This window comes from Muscardinus avellanarius (genome assembly GCF_963383645.1).
Source record: "Muscardinus avellanarius genome assembly, chromosome: 6".
Taxonomy (NCBI): domain Eukaryota; kingdom Metazoa; phylum Chordata; class Mammalia; order Rodentia; family Gliridae; genus Muscardinus; species Muscardinus avellanarius.
Genome location: NC_137791.1, coordinates 19,525,996 through 19,538,374, shown reverse-complemented (window position 1 = coordinate 19,538,374; position 12,379 = coordinate 19,525,996). Strand labels below are relative to the sequence as shown.

The following is a 12,379-nucleotide window of genomic DNA, read 5'->3' as shown; positions in this document are numbered from 1 at the left end:
TCTGCGCCTAGGTGAACCGCCCCTTCCGGGCCCCACCCCCCTTTCTGATTGGTCACTAACGGGGGCGTGGCTGCGGCGGGGCGGGGCTGCAGCGGGGCGGGGCTGCAGCGGGGCGTGGCATGGTTAGTGGAAAGGAGGGCGACGAGGACCGGGAGTTTGTAAAAGCGGTCCAGGGTCTGGTGGAGAGGTTCTAGAAGCATAGCAATTGTTGGAAGGCACTTGTACACTCACTACATTCATCTGCTATCCATATTCCCGCTAAAAGAAAGCCTGGGTAAGGGGCAGTTACTGTGGAGATGAATACAAGAAGGCCTTTTTCCTAAGAGAATCTAGGGTTCTGCCTTTTCGGCTGTACTGGGGATTGAACCCAGCCAGAGGTGTTCGACCTCTGAGCTACACCCCCTGCCCTATTTTTTATTCTTTGTTTTGAAACAGGGTCTCACTGAGTTCCAAAGGGCCTCACTAAGTAGCTGAGGCCGGCCATGAACCGCGATCCTCTGGTCTCAGCCTTCCGAATGCTGGGATTACAAGCGTGAGCCAACACGCCTGGCTCTAAAATTATGTTTTGAAGTGGGGTCTAAGTTACTGGACACTGGCCTCAAAGCTGTGATCCTCCAGCCTCATACTCCCTAGTACTGGCATTACATCCGTACCCCACCGCACCCACCTAATTTAAGGTTCTCTTTCGGAGTGAATTCAGAAACCTCAAACCTCTGTCTAGTTTTTTTGTTTGTTTGTTTGTTTGTTTGTTTTTTGTTTTTTGTGGTACTGGGGGTGGAACCCAGAGGCTTTCTACCTCCGGGCTATACTCCCAGACCCATTTTATATTTTATTTGGAAACAGGGTCTCACTAAGTTGCTGAGAGCCTCACTAAGTAGCTGAGGCTGGCTTTGAACCTGTGTGATCCTCCTGTCTCAGCCTCCCAAGCGCGGGGATTACAAGCGTGCGCCACCACGCCTGGTCTCTGTCTAGTTTTTAATCAGTCGGTAGAATCTAGGGGGTCTCACTAAGTGGGAAGCCGCTTAGTTCTGCAGCCTGGAGAGAAATAATTCTAAAAATAGCTTAATTTTAGAGGCAACCGCAAATATGAAATGTCTAATGCATTAGGAACTTATGTTAAAAAAGCTCCACTCATTTAAAATTCAAAAGGTTGGCATTCAAGCTGAGTAAGGTATTTTATGCACTCAAAGCTTTTAGCTCTACAAGTTTGTAGAGCGACAAAGGGAAAATGGGATCTTAAAGCCTTAATCAATAGAGCAAAGAAATAATCTACTTCTTAATTAGATATATGAATGCATTCTTAATATAATTTCATTTTCTGGGGACAAGCGCTGTGCTGTGTTCCTTACCTATATAAGTTGATCTGACCCAAAATCCTGAGAGGTAGGCAGTTTTTCATTTACAGATGAAAATAAGTTTCAGGTGGTTAAATAATTTGCCCAAGCTCATTGAGCCTAAGTAAGTGGCAGGGCTGGGGTTTTTATTCTGGTTCCTCTGACTCTGAGATAGAAACATTTGATTTGTCAGCACTGGCTGCCACCCTGGGAATTTCTATCTAATAACTGTATGGACAAGAAGGCTGCGGTATTAAATACTCAGTACTGGATTCTCACGGAGACACAGAGGGAATATTATGATTATCTTCCCAGAAATATTATGATTATCTTCACTAGCCAAGGTCTGGAGCTAGATTTCTGCATCTCTCTTCCCAATTATTAACATCTCCACTTTACAACCTGGCTTCTTAAAGTACGAAGAATTTCTTTCTTTCTTTCTTTCTTTCTTTCTTTCTTTCTTTCTTTCTTTCTTTCTTTCTTTCTTCTTTCTCGGTGCCAGAGATGGGACCCAGGGGCATTGTACCTCCAAGCTACACCCCCAGCCCTATTTTTAAATCTTTATTATCATTATTTTTGGTATACAATGTAGGCTTCCTCGGTTGGTTGTATATGTAGATTTTTGTGCTTTTTGTCATGGGAAAACACGATGATTCAGTGGAGTGCTTGGCTTCCTCGGCAGAAAAGAATTTCAGCAGGAACCAGTCAGAGACAAAGACAGGTTTCTTTAGGAAAGTGAAGGATACAAGTTTGATGGAGAATGTGGGCAATCCATTGGGCAATCCAAGAGGGAGCGAGGTGGTGAGACAAGAGTTCCAGCAGTGTTTACAGTTCTTTTATGGAAGCCCAGGGGGGTTGGGGGAGGATCACACAGCAGGGGTAGAGGTCTAGACTTCCTCATAACCTCAGGTTCTGGACATTGATGGGTGGTTGGTGAGTGGAGCCTGACCTGGTTTCTCCTCCTGGATCTTTTGCTTACTAAAGCGGCTCAGGAATAACAGGTGATCTCTGGAGAGGAGCCGATATGATTAGGGGTGTGGGCTCATCCAGGCTTGAGCCAATGATGGAGCAGGTCTTGTAGGGTGGGGTTAAAGGTGTGGCCTATTTGGACTTCTGTTTAAGATGGAACATACCTTGTAGGTCAGAGTTAGAGATCATGAAGTTTCTAGATTTTATTTTATTGTGGTACTGGAGGTAGAATCCAGGGGCTTTTCTACCTCCAGGCTATACTCTCAGACCTACTTTATACTTTATTTGGAAACAGGGTCTCACTAAGTTGCTGAGAGCCTCACTAAGTAGCTGAGGCTGGCTTCGAACCTGTGTGATCCTCCTGTCTCAGTCTCCCAAGCGCTGGGATTACAAGCGTGCGCCACCATGCCCGGCTTAAGTTTCTAGATTTTAAAATTATATTTTCCCTTTTCTTCCCAGTTCATCTTCAGTCTACCTAATATTTTTATTTCTCCTATCCTGCCTCACTTTCAGCCACCACATGAATGGCTGCCTAAAGTAATTTTCCCCTTCTTTCTCACGGACAAAAACCTATTCACCTAATTCATAAAACTTCTCTTGATTTTCCTTTTCCAAATGCTTATAGAATCATGTTGTGTTATAATTCTGTACTTATTTGTCTTCTTTAGACTGTGGTGTTCTTAGAAAAAGCTCAAGTTCTAGAACTATTTTTTTTAAAAAGCAAAGAAATGAAGATATCAAAATGTCAGGTGCTTTAGTGATTTTTTTTTCCAGTTAGTGAATCAGGCTCCTCTTTGGCGAAGCTTCTGCAGAGCAGCAGAGAAAGAAGAAAGTGAGTTTTTCTTAGTTAAATTTATTATGTCTTAAGGATTGTCCTTTACTTTGAAATTGTCCATTCTTTTTTCTAAATGTGATAATAGTCATCGCATTTTTTGAAAATGGTAGCTTTTCAAAATTTTTTTCCCTTACTTTGGAGAGTACCCACCATAGGGCTTATTTCATTTCTATGGCCCCTGAATTTCTGAAGTGTAGTCATCACTGATACAGGATGGCCGCCAGTGTCAGCAACCGTATTGCTGGTGTGGTCCTAGCCTACTTGGTTTGCTTGCTATAGTTGTTCTCTGCGTTCTCAACGTATATGACTTACCCTAAGCCAGAGGGTTGGCCTGAGCTCATGGTGTTCAGAAAATAAGTGATAGCCGGGCGTGGTGGTGCACACTTGCAATCCCAACGCTTGGGAGGCTGAGACAGGAGGATCGCGCAGGTTCAAAGCCAGCCTCAGCTACTCAGTGAGTCTCTCCGCAACTTAGTGAGACCCTGTTTCCAAATAAAGTATAAAATAGGTAGGTCTGGAGTGTAGTTGAGGTAGAAAGCACCGGGTTACACCCACAGCACCACATACACACACACACAGAATATAAGAAATGATTATAATTGGCAGGTGCTACTGGGGTCAAAAGCAAGTATCAATTTTGATGCAAATTACATAGGTAAACTGCAGTTTTTTTTATTATTACTGCATCACATGAAAATAGGTAGATGGAATTTTGCCATCCTTAGAGAATATGTGTGGGTTAGACAGAATTGAATTAATAGGTTAGTGAAATTCACTTTGAAGTGGGCTCTATTATCTCTTTGGCATGTATCCCCATTTATCGCTCTAAATATGCATCTCTTTTAAAAGTGGGTTTACTTTTTATTTTTTGTGGTACCAGGGGTGGAAACCAGAGACTTTCTACCTCTGGGCTATCCTCCCAGACCTATTTTATACTTTATTTGGAAACAGGGTCTCACTAAGTTGCTGAGAACCTCACTGAGTAGCTGAGGCTGGCTTCGAACCTGTGCGATCCTCCTGTCTCAGCCTCCCAAGCGCGGGGATTACAAGCCTGCGCCACCACTCCCGGCTTAAAAGTGGGTTTAAAACCTGGCTATAAGTCTGTTGATCATCTGATAGAAAGAGTCTATGTTCTCTCCCCTTAAGTCTGGGTAGCCTTGTGACTTAGTCAGTAGAATGTGGTTAGAGTGAACACAGTTTCCATAGGTGACTTTGAGGCTAAGTCATAAAAAGCTGTGTAGTCCCACTTCGATTGTGGAACACTTTCCAGCCTTCAGGTAAGAAGTCCTAGTCCGTGAAGCTAGAGTGTTGCGTGGCTGCCAGGGCACCTAGAGAGGCCTCTTGACAATGACATCTCAGCCTAGCCCAGGTGACCGGCACGATAAGCAAGCTATTCCAGTCCTTCCCCAAGGCCACAGTCACTGGACCGGAGAGCTGCCTGCCTCGTCCTCGTTTCTGATCTGCAAAACCCAGGAGCATCATAAAATGTTGCTTTACTTCAAGCTTAGGGTTGTTTGCTGCACATCTTTTCTAGGAGACAAGTATCTAAAACAATATCTTCGGTCTATTTGTTTATAGTTAGATACCTAGTCTAAAAGAAATGTCTCACTTGTAATGATTTTCTGCCTATAGCTGACTCAAAAGTGCCTCAGGGTTTTCTTTTTTTAGGAATATGTTGGCTCCAAAGTCTGAAATTGTGCTACAACCAATCAATAAGTTAAGAGAGCTTTAGATTTTAGAGGTTGCAAGAATGTCAGGGAGAGATCTGAGCATGTCCTAACAGTATGCTTAAATGTTTCTTTTTTCTCCTGAAATTGGAGGAGAAAAGGTCTAATGCACCAAATGAGTGGGGCAGGAAATAAAAGTGGGTATAAACTGTAATGTCAGATTTCCAAGCTGAACCTTGAAGCTGAGTATTTTTTCCTACTTCGAAGTTTCATCTTTACCTAATACATCTTTCAGGCTGTTTAATCTTCAGGGAAGACATCATCTTTTATTAATCTCTACCGTCCTCTGCCGCTTCATGTCTATAAAGAGATAAAGCTGGAGATACTTGCTAAGTATCAGCGTATCTCTATTTGTCTCTATGGCCTTCTATACTACCTTATTAGGCTTCTCAAACTTTTTTTGGTAGATAAATACTGTGGTTGCATTTATAAATTTTAATAAATGTAATAAACATTAAATATGAAAATCTGTTTAACATGCTCATATTAAAAATAAACTTCAGTGACTTGGAAAAAATTTTCAGTGTTTTGTTTGTTTAGTAGATCTTCGTTTTTTTCTTTTCTTTTCTTTTCTTTTTTTTTTTTTTTGTGGTACTGGGGTTCCTGGAAGCCCTGCTACCTACGGTCTACACTCCCAGACCTATTTTTTTATTTCTTAAGCCAGCACGGCTGGCTCCGAACCAGCGCGATCCTCCTGTCTCCGCCTCCCAAGCTCGGGGATTACAAGCGTGCGCCACCACGCCCGGCTCACAGAGTTATTTTTGAACTGTTGGCCGCAGGGGTCATGAGGGTCACCAGCCACACCCTGCGCCACCACGCCCGGCATTGTTTAGTGGATCTTCTACGTCAGAGCAGGGTTGGCCTGCAAGCCGGTTCTGATCTGCAGGCTGTTTTCATATGGCCTGTGAGCTGAGAATCATTGTTACTTTTTTTTTTCATGTGGTTAAAATATTTATAAAATTTACCATTTTAATCATTTCTTTCTTTTTTTTTGTGGTTCTGGGGATTGAACCTAGGGGCTACACCACCAGCCTTATTTTACTTTTTATTTTGAAACAGGTCCTCATTAAGTTGCAGAGGGCTTTGATAAATTGCTGAAGCTGTCTGTGAACTTGTAATCTTCCTGTCTCAGCCTCCCAAGTACTGGGGTTACAGACGAGCACCACCATACCCGACTGTAACCATTCCTAAAGTGTATAATTCAGTAGCATTAAATATATTTGCCTTGTTGTCCATCTGTCCCCACTTTGATCTCCAAAACCTTTTCATTACCCCAAAGAAAAACTTGGTATTTAGTAAACCGTAACTCTCCATTCACGTCTACCCCATACCTTGGAAACCATTATCCTACTCGTCTTTAAGAATTTGGCTTTTCATCTAACCCATGTAAGTTGAATCATTTAATACTTGTCTTTTTGTGTCTGCTTATTTGACTTAGAAAAATGTTTTCGATGTTCATCCATGTTGTAGTATATATCAGAATTTAATTCTTTTTTAAAAATAAATAACCATGCCGGGCGTGATGGCGCACGCTTGTAATCCCCGCGCTTGGGAGGCGGAGACAGGAGGATCGCGCAGGTTCGAAGCCAGCCGCGCTGGTGTAAGAGACCCTGTTTTAAAAATATAAAATAGGTCTGGGAGTGTAGCCCAGAAGTAGAAGGGCTTCCAGGAACCCCAGTACCACCAAAACAAAACAAAACAACAACAAAAAAAACAAAAACAAAAACAAAAACAAAAAAAACAAAAAATAAATAACCATAACGTTTTATTACCATTAGACTAAACTTGTATTGAAAAGATTTTTATATAACAAGACAAGAAAAGCAATAGCAAATTTAACTATCAACTAAATCATGCATAGTGAGTAACTGTTTCTATTACCCAGGGAAGAGCATGAACTCTCATATTTTTTTATTTTCGTTTTTATTTTAAATATATAACCGTACAAAGCACAAACATACTAAAATGGTCAGTGCACTGGACGTGGGAGAGCTCTCCTGCAGTCATTTGTTCCCTTATCTGTGTTTTGTTTTCCCCAATCTGAATTACATTAAAATAAAGACCCAGTTGTTTTTATTTTTCTACTGTGCAGTAAGAAAAAATATTCACAAGAAACATGACAATATGTCAAAAATAGTTCTACACAGGTTACCTTGATACCTCAACTGTCACTTAACTATCATAAGAAAACATTTTAAGACATATACAAACAAAACTAGCCAGGTGTTACAACTTACAATAAATTAACCCAAAGAAAAATAGCCGTATATATATATATATATATTTATTTATATTATATACACACGCACACAACAAAATGACACAATAATATGCTTCTTCCCACAGTTTAAGTAAACAGATAAGTAGTCTAGCCAATCTAGCTGTATTTGATCTCGGCCATAGGCATCATCACATCTGCGATTAAATAAATAAGTGTTTCAAGCAACATAAACAGTGTTTCCAATGTACCAACACAGCCCAGTTCTATCAGCATGGGCTACAAAGTGAATCTGAAAATTGCTTCATGAATTTAAAGCAAATGTCTCTTTTGTTTTCCTCTCCTAAACACATCACATTTAACTATGATACTAAGATATGTAAATAATTTCGTACACCTACTGCTCAAACTAAGGAAGTTTTAGATCAAAAGGAAAATTAATCTTTTTAATTATTGTTCTGACATCCCATACTGATGACTTAAAGAAAAACTGTCTTTCAACTCATCTCCTTGCTTTTGGGTTTTGACTGTGGGGAACTGTGGTACCCTGGGTAGAACGAACACTCCTTTCCCCTAGTGATTAATGATTGTTTTTTTTAATTATTATTCCATGCTATGAAAAGATATGAAGATCATCTGTTTATAGCCCATCCTTCAAAAAAAAAAAAAAAACAGTCTACGAATCCAGTTTAAAACACACATCTTGATCTCTAAAAAATTACCAGTGCAGTATGAACATGACAAAGTTGTCAATTTCCCCTAAATTAGCCAGTCAAAATATTATTTTTCTCAAATCCAGATTCTCTTGTAAAATTTCTTTATATTTTATAAAAATAGATTTTTCTTGAAACCCATTTTCAGCAAAGACACCACCTCTTTGGCAACAATGTTAATGTTATTAAATTGTTAATGTCATCAGGCATCCCCCTGGCCCCCATCCCCTAACAGAAGACTGTTTTTTAGTTCACATGATATAAAAGAAAAAAGGAAAAAAGAAAAAAATTTGCAAAAGTTTTTTTTCATTTTTGCAATTTTTATTATTCCTTTTTAATCTGTGTGGGTTTTTTTTTTTTTTTTTTTTTTTTTGGTGGTACTGGGGTTCCTGGAAGCCCTTCTACCTCTGGGCTACACTCCCAGCCCTATTTTTACATTTTTTTAAATTTGGAAACAGGGTCTCCTAAGCCAGCGCCCACGGCTGGCTTGGAACCTGCGCGATCCTCCTGTCTCTGCCTCCCACGCGGGGATTACAAGCGTGCGCCACCACGCCCGGCCTGGGCTTTTTTTTTTAACCAATCTGATTGGAACATTTTTGACAAAAAAGAAAATTCTTTTTTTCTTTCTTTGAATTCCATTACTTTGTAAAAATTGTTTTTATCATTTTTTTTTTTTGTTTTTTGTTTTTCTTCTTCAAATGAGCGAATGGTCATCTTAAAAAGACCCACCTTCAAGGAAGGTAGCAAAGTTAGCTGGCTGGGTAAAAAACCTGCACATCACTATCTATGTATATTATATTCAACAACGACAGCTATGAAAGAACATTCAATGTATCAAAGCTATTTTTTTGTTTTTTTTTCTTTTTTTCTAAGCATTATAAAATCCTTTCCTGGTACACCTCAGGATAATCCAATGTTTTAATACTTAGGCAACACTGGCTTATAAAGTCCATGGTTGAATATAAGCCTTGAAAAGTTTGTTTCTCTCTCTTTTGTGTATGTGTGTGTGTGCACGTGTGTTTTGTTCGTATATATTTATATATATATTTTAATAAGTAAGGATGGGAAATTCAGGACTTGTGGGCTTTGTTGGTTTTAAAGGAAACTTGCGGCACCCTGTCTCCCAGGCGGTACCGTTGAGGCTGGCGATGGCCATGGCTGCCTCGTCATAGTTGGTCATGGTGACAAAGCCGAATCCTTTGCACTTGTTGGTGTTGAAGTCACGGATGACCTTGACATTGTTCACTGCGCTGAAGGGGCCGAAGAGCTGCCAGAGGACACTCTCGTCGGAATCGGGGGGGAAGGGTTGTAGACGAAGATGCGCCAGCCCATTCCCGTGTGACCAGGGATGTTCATTCCCACTAGGCTTGTCCTCCCGCCATGGTGATGGGGGAGAACCTCTTTACGCCATAGGCCATACTAAGCAAATTGTCCAGCCTGAGCCTCTGAGCCTGGTGGTGGAGAGGGCCAGGGTAGCACCGGTTGGGAGACTGGTAGAGCTGGGAGAGCAGGGCCTGGCTGGATTTCTGGCTGGGGTTGTTGGCAAACTTCACAGTAATCGGTTCCGTAGCACCGCTGGGCTTCTGGCCGTTCAGCCCTTTGATGGCTTCTTCTGCCTCAATCTTATCAAAGCGGATGAATCCCACCCCTCTAGACAGTCCTTCTGGGTCATGGTTTTGGGAAGGCCGCTCATGTAGAGGTTAGCATCCCTGATGGAGGCCGAGCTCGGACGGGCGTAGGAGACCTTTATGGTTTTGGTCTGAAGTCTGAGTCCATTTAGAGTGTTGATGGCTTTCTCTGCGTCTTTTGGATCAATATAGTTAACAAATCCATACCCTAAACTCTGTCCTGTAATCTGGTCTCTGGCGAGTTTGCGGGATTCTATTTCACCAGTGCTCCCAAAGAGACTCCTGGATTCCTCTTGGGTCATGATCTGGGGCAAGTAGTTGACGATGAGGTTAGTTTTGCTGTCATCTGTGGCTGTCCCGGTCTGCATGGGAGGACAGTTTCTGTTGTTGCTGGAGGGGCCATTGCTTGTATTGGATGTCGGGCCATTTGACACCTGAGGCTCCATGGTGCTAATTATCTGGGTCTTGAGGCACATCCTCCCCGCGGCGGGGTCCGGCAGGCTGCGGTGGAGGCCAGGCGGGGCTCGGCGGGCTGCGGACGTCCGCAGACTCTCCCGCGCAGGCTCGCTAGCTCGCCCACCCGCCAGAATTTTATTCTTTTTTAGGAATTGAATGTGTATCCCACATTTTGTTTATCCATTTTATCCATTGGTCATCCTTTGGGTTGTTTCTTCCTTTCGGTTATGAATATTGCAGCTATGAATATTGGTGTGCAATTACCTGTTAAAGTCCCTTCTTCCAGTTTGATTTTTATATTATTAAAGACTTAAAAAGAATATTTAAAATTATCTACTATCAGTCAGGCCCATGCCTTTAATCCCATTACTTGGGAAGCTGAGACAGGGGGAATCACGGGTTCAAGGCCAGCCCCAGCAACTTAGCAAGACCCTGTTTCCAAATAAAAATTAAAATAGGGCTGGGGGTGTAGCTTGTAGGTAAAACATCCCTGAGTTCAATCTCCAGCAACATGCACACATACTTTTTATAGAAAAGATTTGACAACACCAAATTTTGGGTAAAACTTACATTTACTTAATGAGTTGCTTAATGAGTCTTTCCATAAATTTCATTTATTCAATAGAAAAGTGCTACTTAAATTTCAGGAGGATTTCTCACACAAAATATTTAGGGAACTCCAGTTGTTTGGTCCTCAAACCAACATGGAAAAAATAATTCGTTTTTATTATTTAAATAAGTGAGATTTTTGGGCATGATGGCACACACCTGTTACCTTAGCACTTGGGAGGCTGTGACAAGAGGTTTGCTGGCCTGAGGCCAACCTCAGTAACTTATGCATTCAGCAATCTAGTGAGAGCCTATTTCAAAATTAAATAAAAGAATGCTGAGTGTAGCTCACAGGTAGAATGTCCTTGGAGTTCAATCCTCATTACCCCCCCCCTCCCCGCCAAAAGTGAGATTCACTGATTTAATAGCCATTCACAATTTTACTTTTTTTTTTTTTTTTTTTTTTTGCGGGTCTGGATGGAACCCAGCGGCATTCGACCTCCAAGCTACACCCTCTGCCCTATTTTTTATTCTTTATTTTGAAACCGGGTCTCACTGAGTTGCAGAGGGCCTCACTAAGTAGCTGAGGCTGTCTGCGAACCGCGATCCTCCAGGTCTCAGCCTCCCGACTGCTGGGATGACGAGTGTGCGCCACCACGCCCGGCTCCAGTCACGATTTTAAAGGGATTCTGCAATAAATTCCAAGTCAGAGGGCACAGGGTTCTTTAGAGCCAGAATCAGTGAAAGGAAAGGCTCTGCCATGTGTAAGTAGGTGTGTGTGTGTGTGTGTGTGTGTGTGTGTGTGTGTGTGTGATTTGGAGGCTCTGTTCGTTCTGCTTTTCAACTTCAGCTCTGAGCAGGGTATGCTTGAACCCTAGAATGCTGCTAAGGCAGAAGTTCCCAAACTTTTTTTGTTTTGTAGTACTCTTTGAATTTCACTAATTTTTTCTCATAGTTTTCTTTGGAGTCAAAGACATAGCTAGTAGTTTCATTTCTTGAGTAATTAGGTGCAAACAGTATGCATGTGTAACAGTTGTTTCTGTGTTTGTCTCAGAAATTTAAAATCTCCCATTGTCACCGTTTTTTTTTTTTTTTTTTTTTTTTTTTTTTTTTTTTGCATATATGTGCGTGAGAAACGCTTGTATTATCGGCAAGCTTCACGGGAGCAAGTCCCGAGGCAGAAACGTCATCATCTCTGGCAAAAATACTCCCTGCTCTTAGATTTTTATACTAATAAGCTCCAATGATGTAAAACGGGATCCCAAGAATTAGGACTGTGGAAGAAGTTGAGTCCATGAAAGATAAATTTTTTAGTAAAATGTCTGAGCCCTCAGACTTTCTCTGTATTGTTCCAGCTGTAATAAAGGGCAGTCAGAATTCAGGGGCTACAAAATTCCTCTCGGCCTTTCCACAGGCAGGTCCTTTGATCTAAAACCTACCTTTTGCCCCATTTCCCAAAGAGATGTAAAACTGTCTCTGGAATCTGGGCCATTTGTTTCCCTCTTAAGAGATGCCAATAAGCTCTTCTCTAGCCTTGACTTAACAAAAGCCTACCATTTGTGACTCAGCAGCAGGACAGTAAAAAAAAAAAACACCCAAAAGTCTGCTTCAAGATTATGCATTAAAGAGCAATTATTGAAATTCAATCACCTGTGTTATAATGTTTTTGCCCTGTCTACTAACTGTACTATAAGTATTGCCTTATAAGGGATGGCGGAGCAGACAGGACCGGACAAATCCACACCGCAGCCCTATGGATCTTGATAGGTAGAGGAGGGCCTGGACTAAGCCCAAGGGACAAAAGACTCTAAAAGGATTGAAGGAGATCCTAGAAGACTGAATTTCTCCAACACGGACTTTTGGTGTGACCCCAGCTGCCACCGTCACCCCCCCCCCCCCCCGCCTTTTACGGATGCCTGCCTGTCTCGGATGCCTTTCTGAAACCTGATT

The 12,379-nt window shown here is 41.7% G+C and overlaps 1 pseudogene across 1 annotated transcript; it reads right to left on the bottom strand.

The window, feature by feature from the left end:
• Positions 1-8,866: 8,866 nt before the first annotated feature.
• LOC308263867 (ELAV-like protein 4) lies at positions 8,867-9,900 on the bottom strand (annotated as a pseudogene). The gene has a single exon. The product of its transcript is annotated as an ELAV-like protein 4 (transcript).
• Between the last annotated feature and the right edge of the window lie 2,479 nt (positions 9,901-12,379).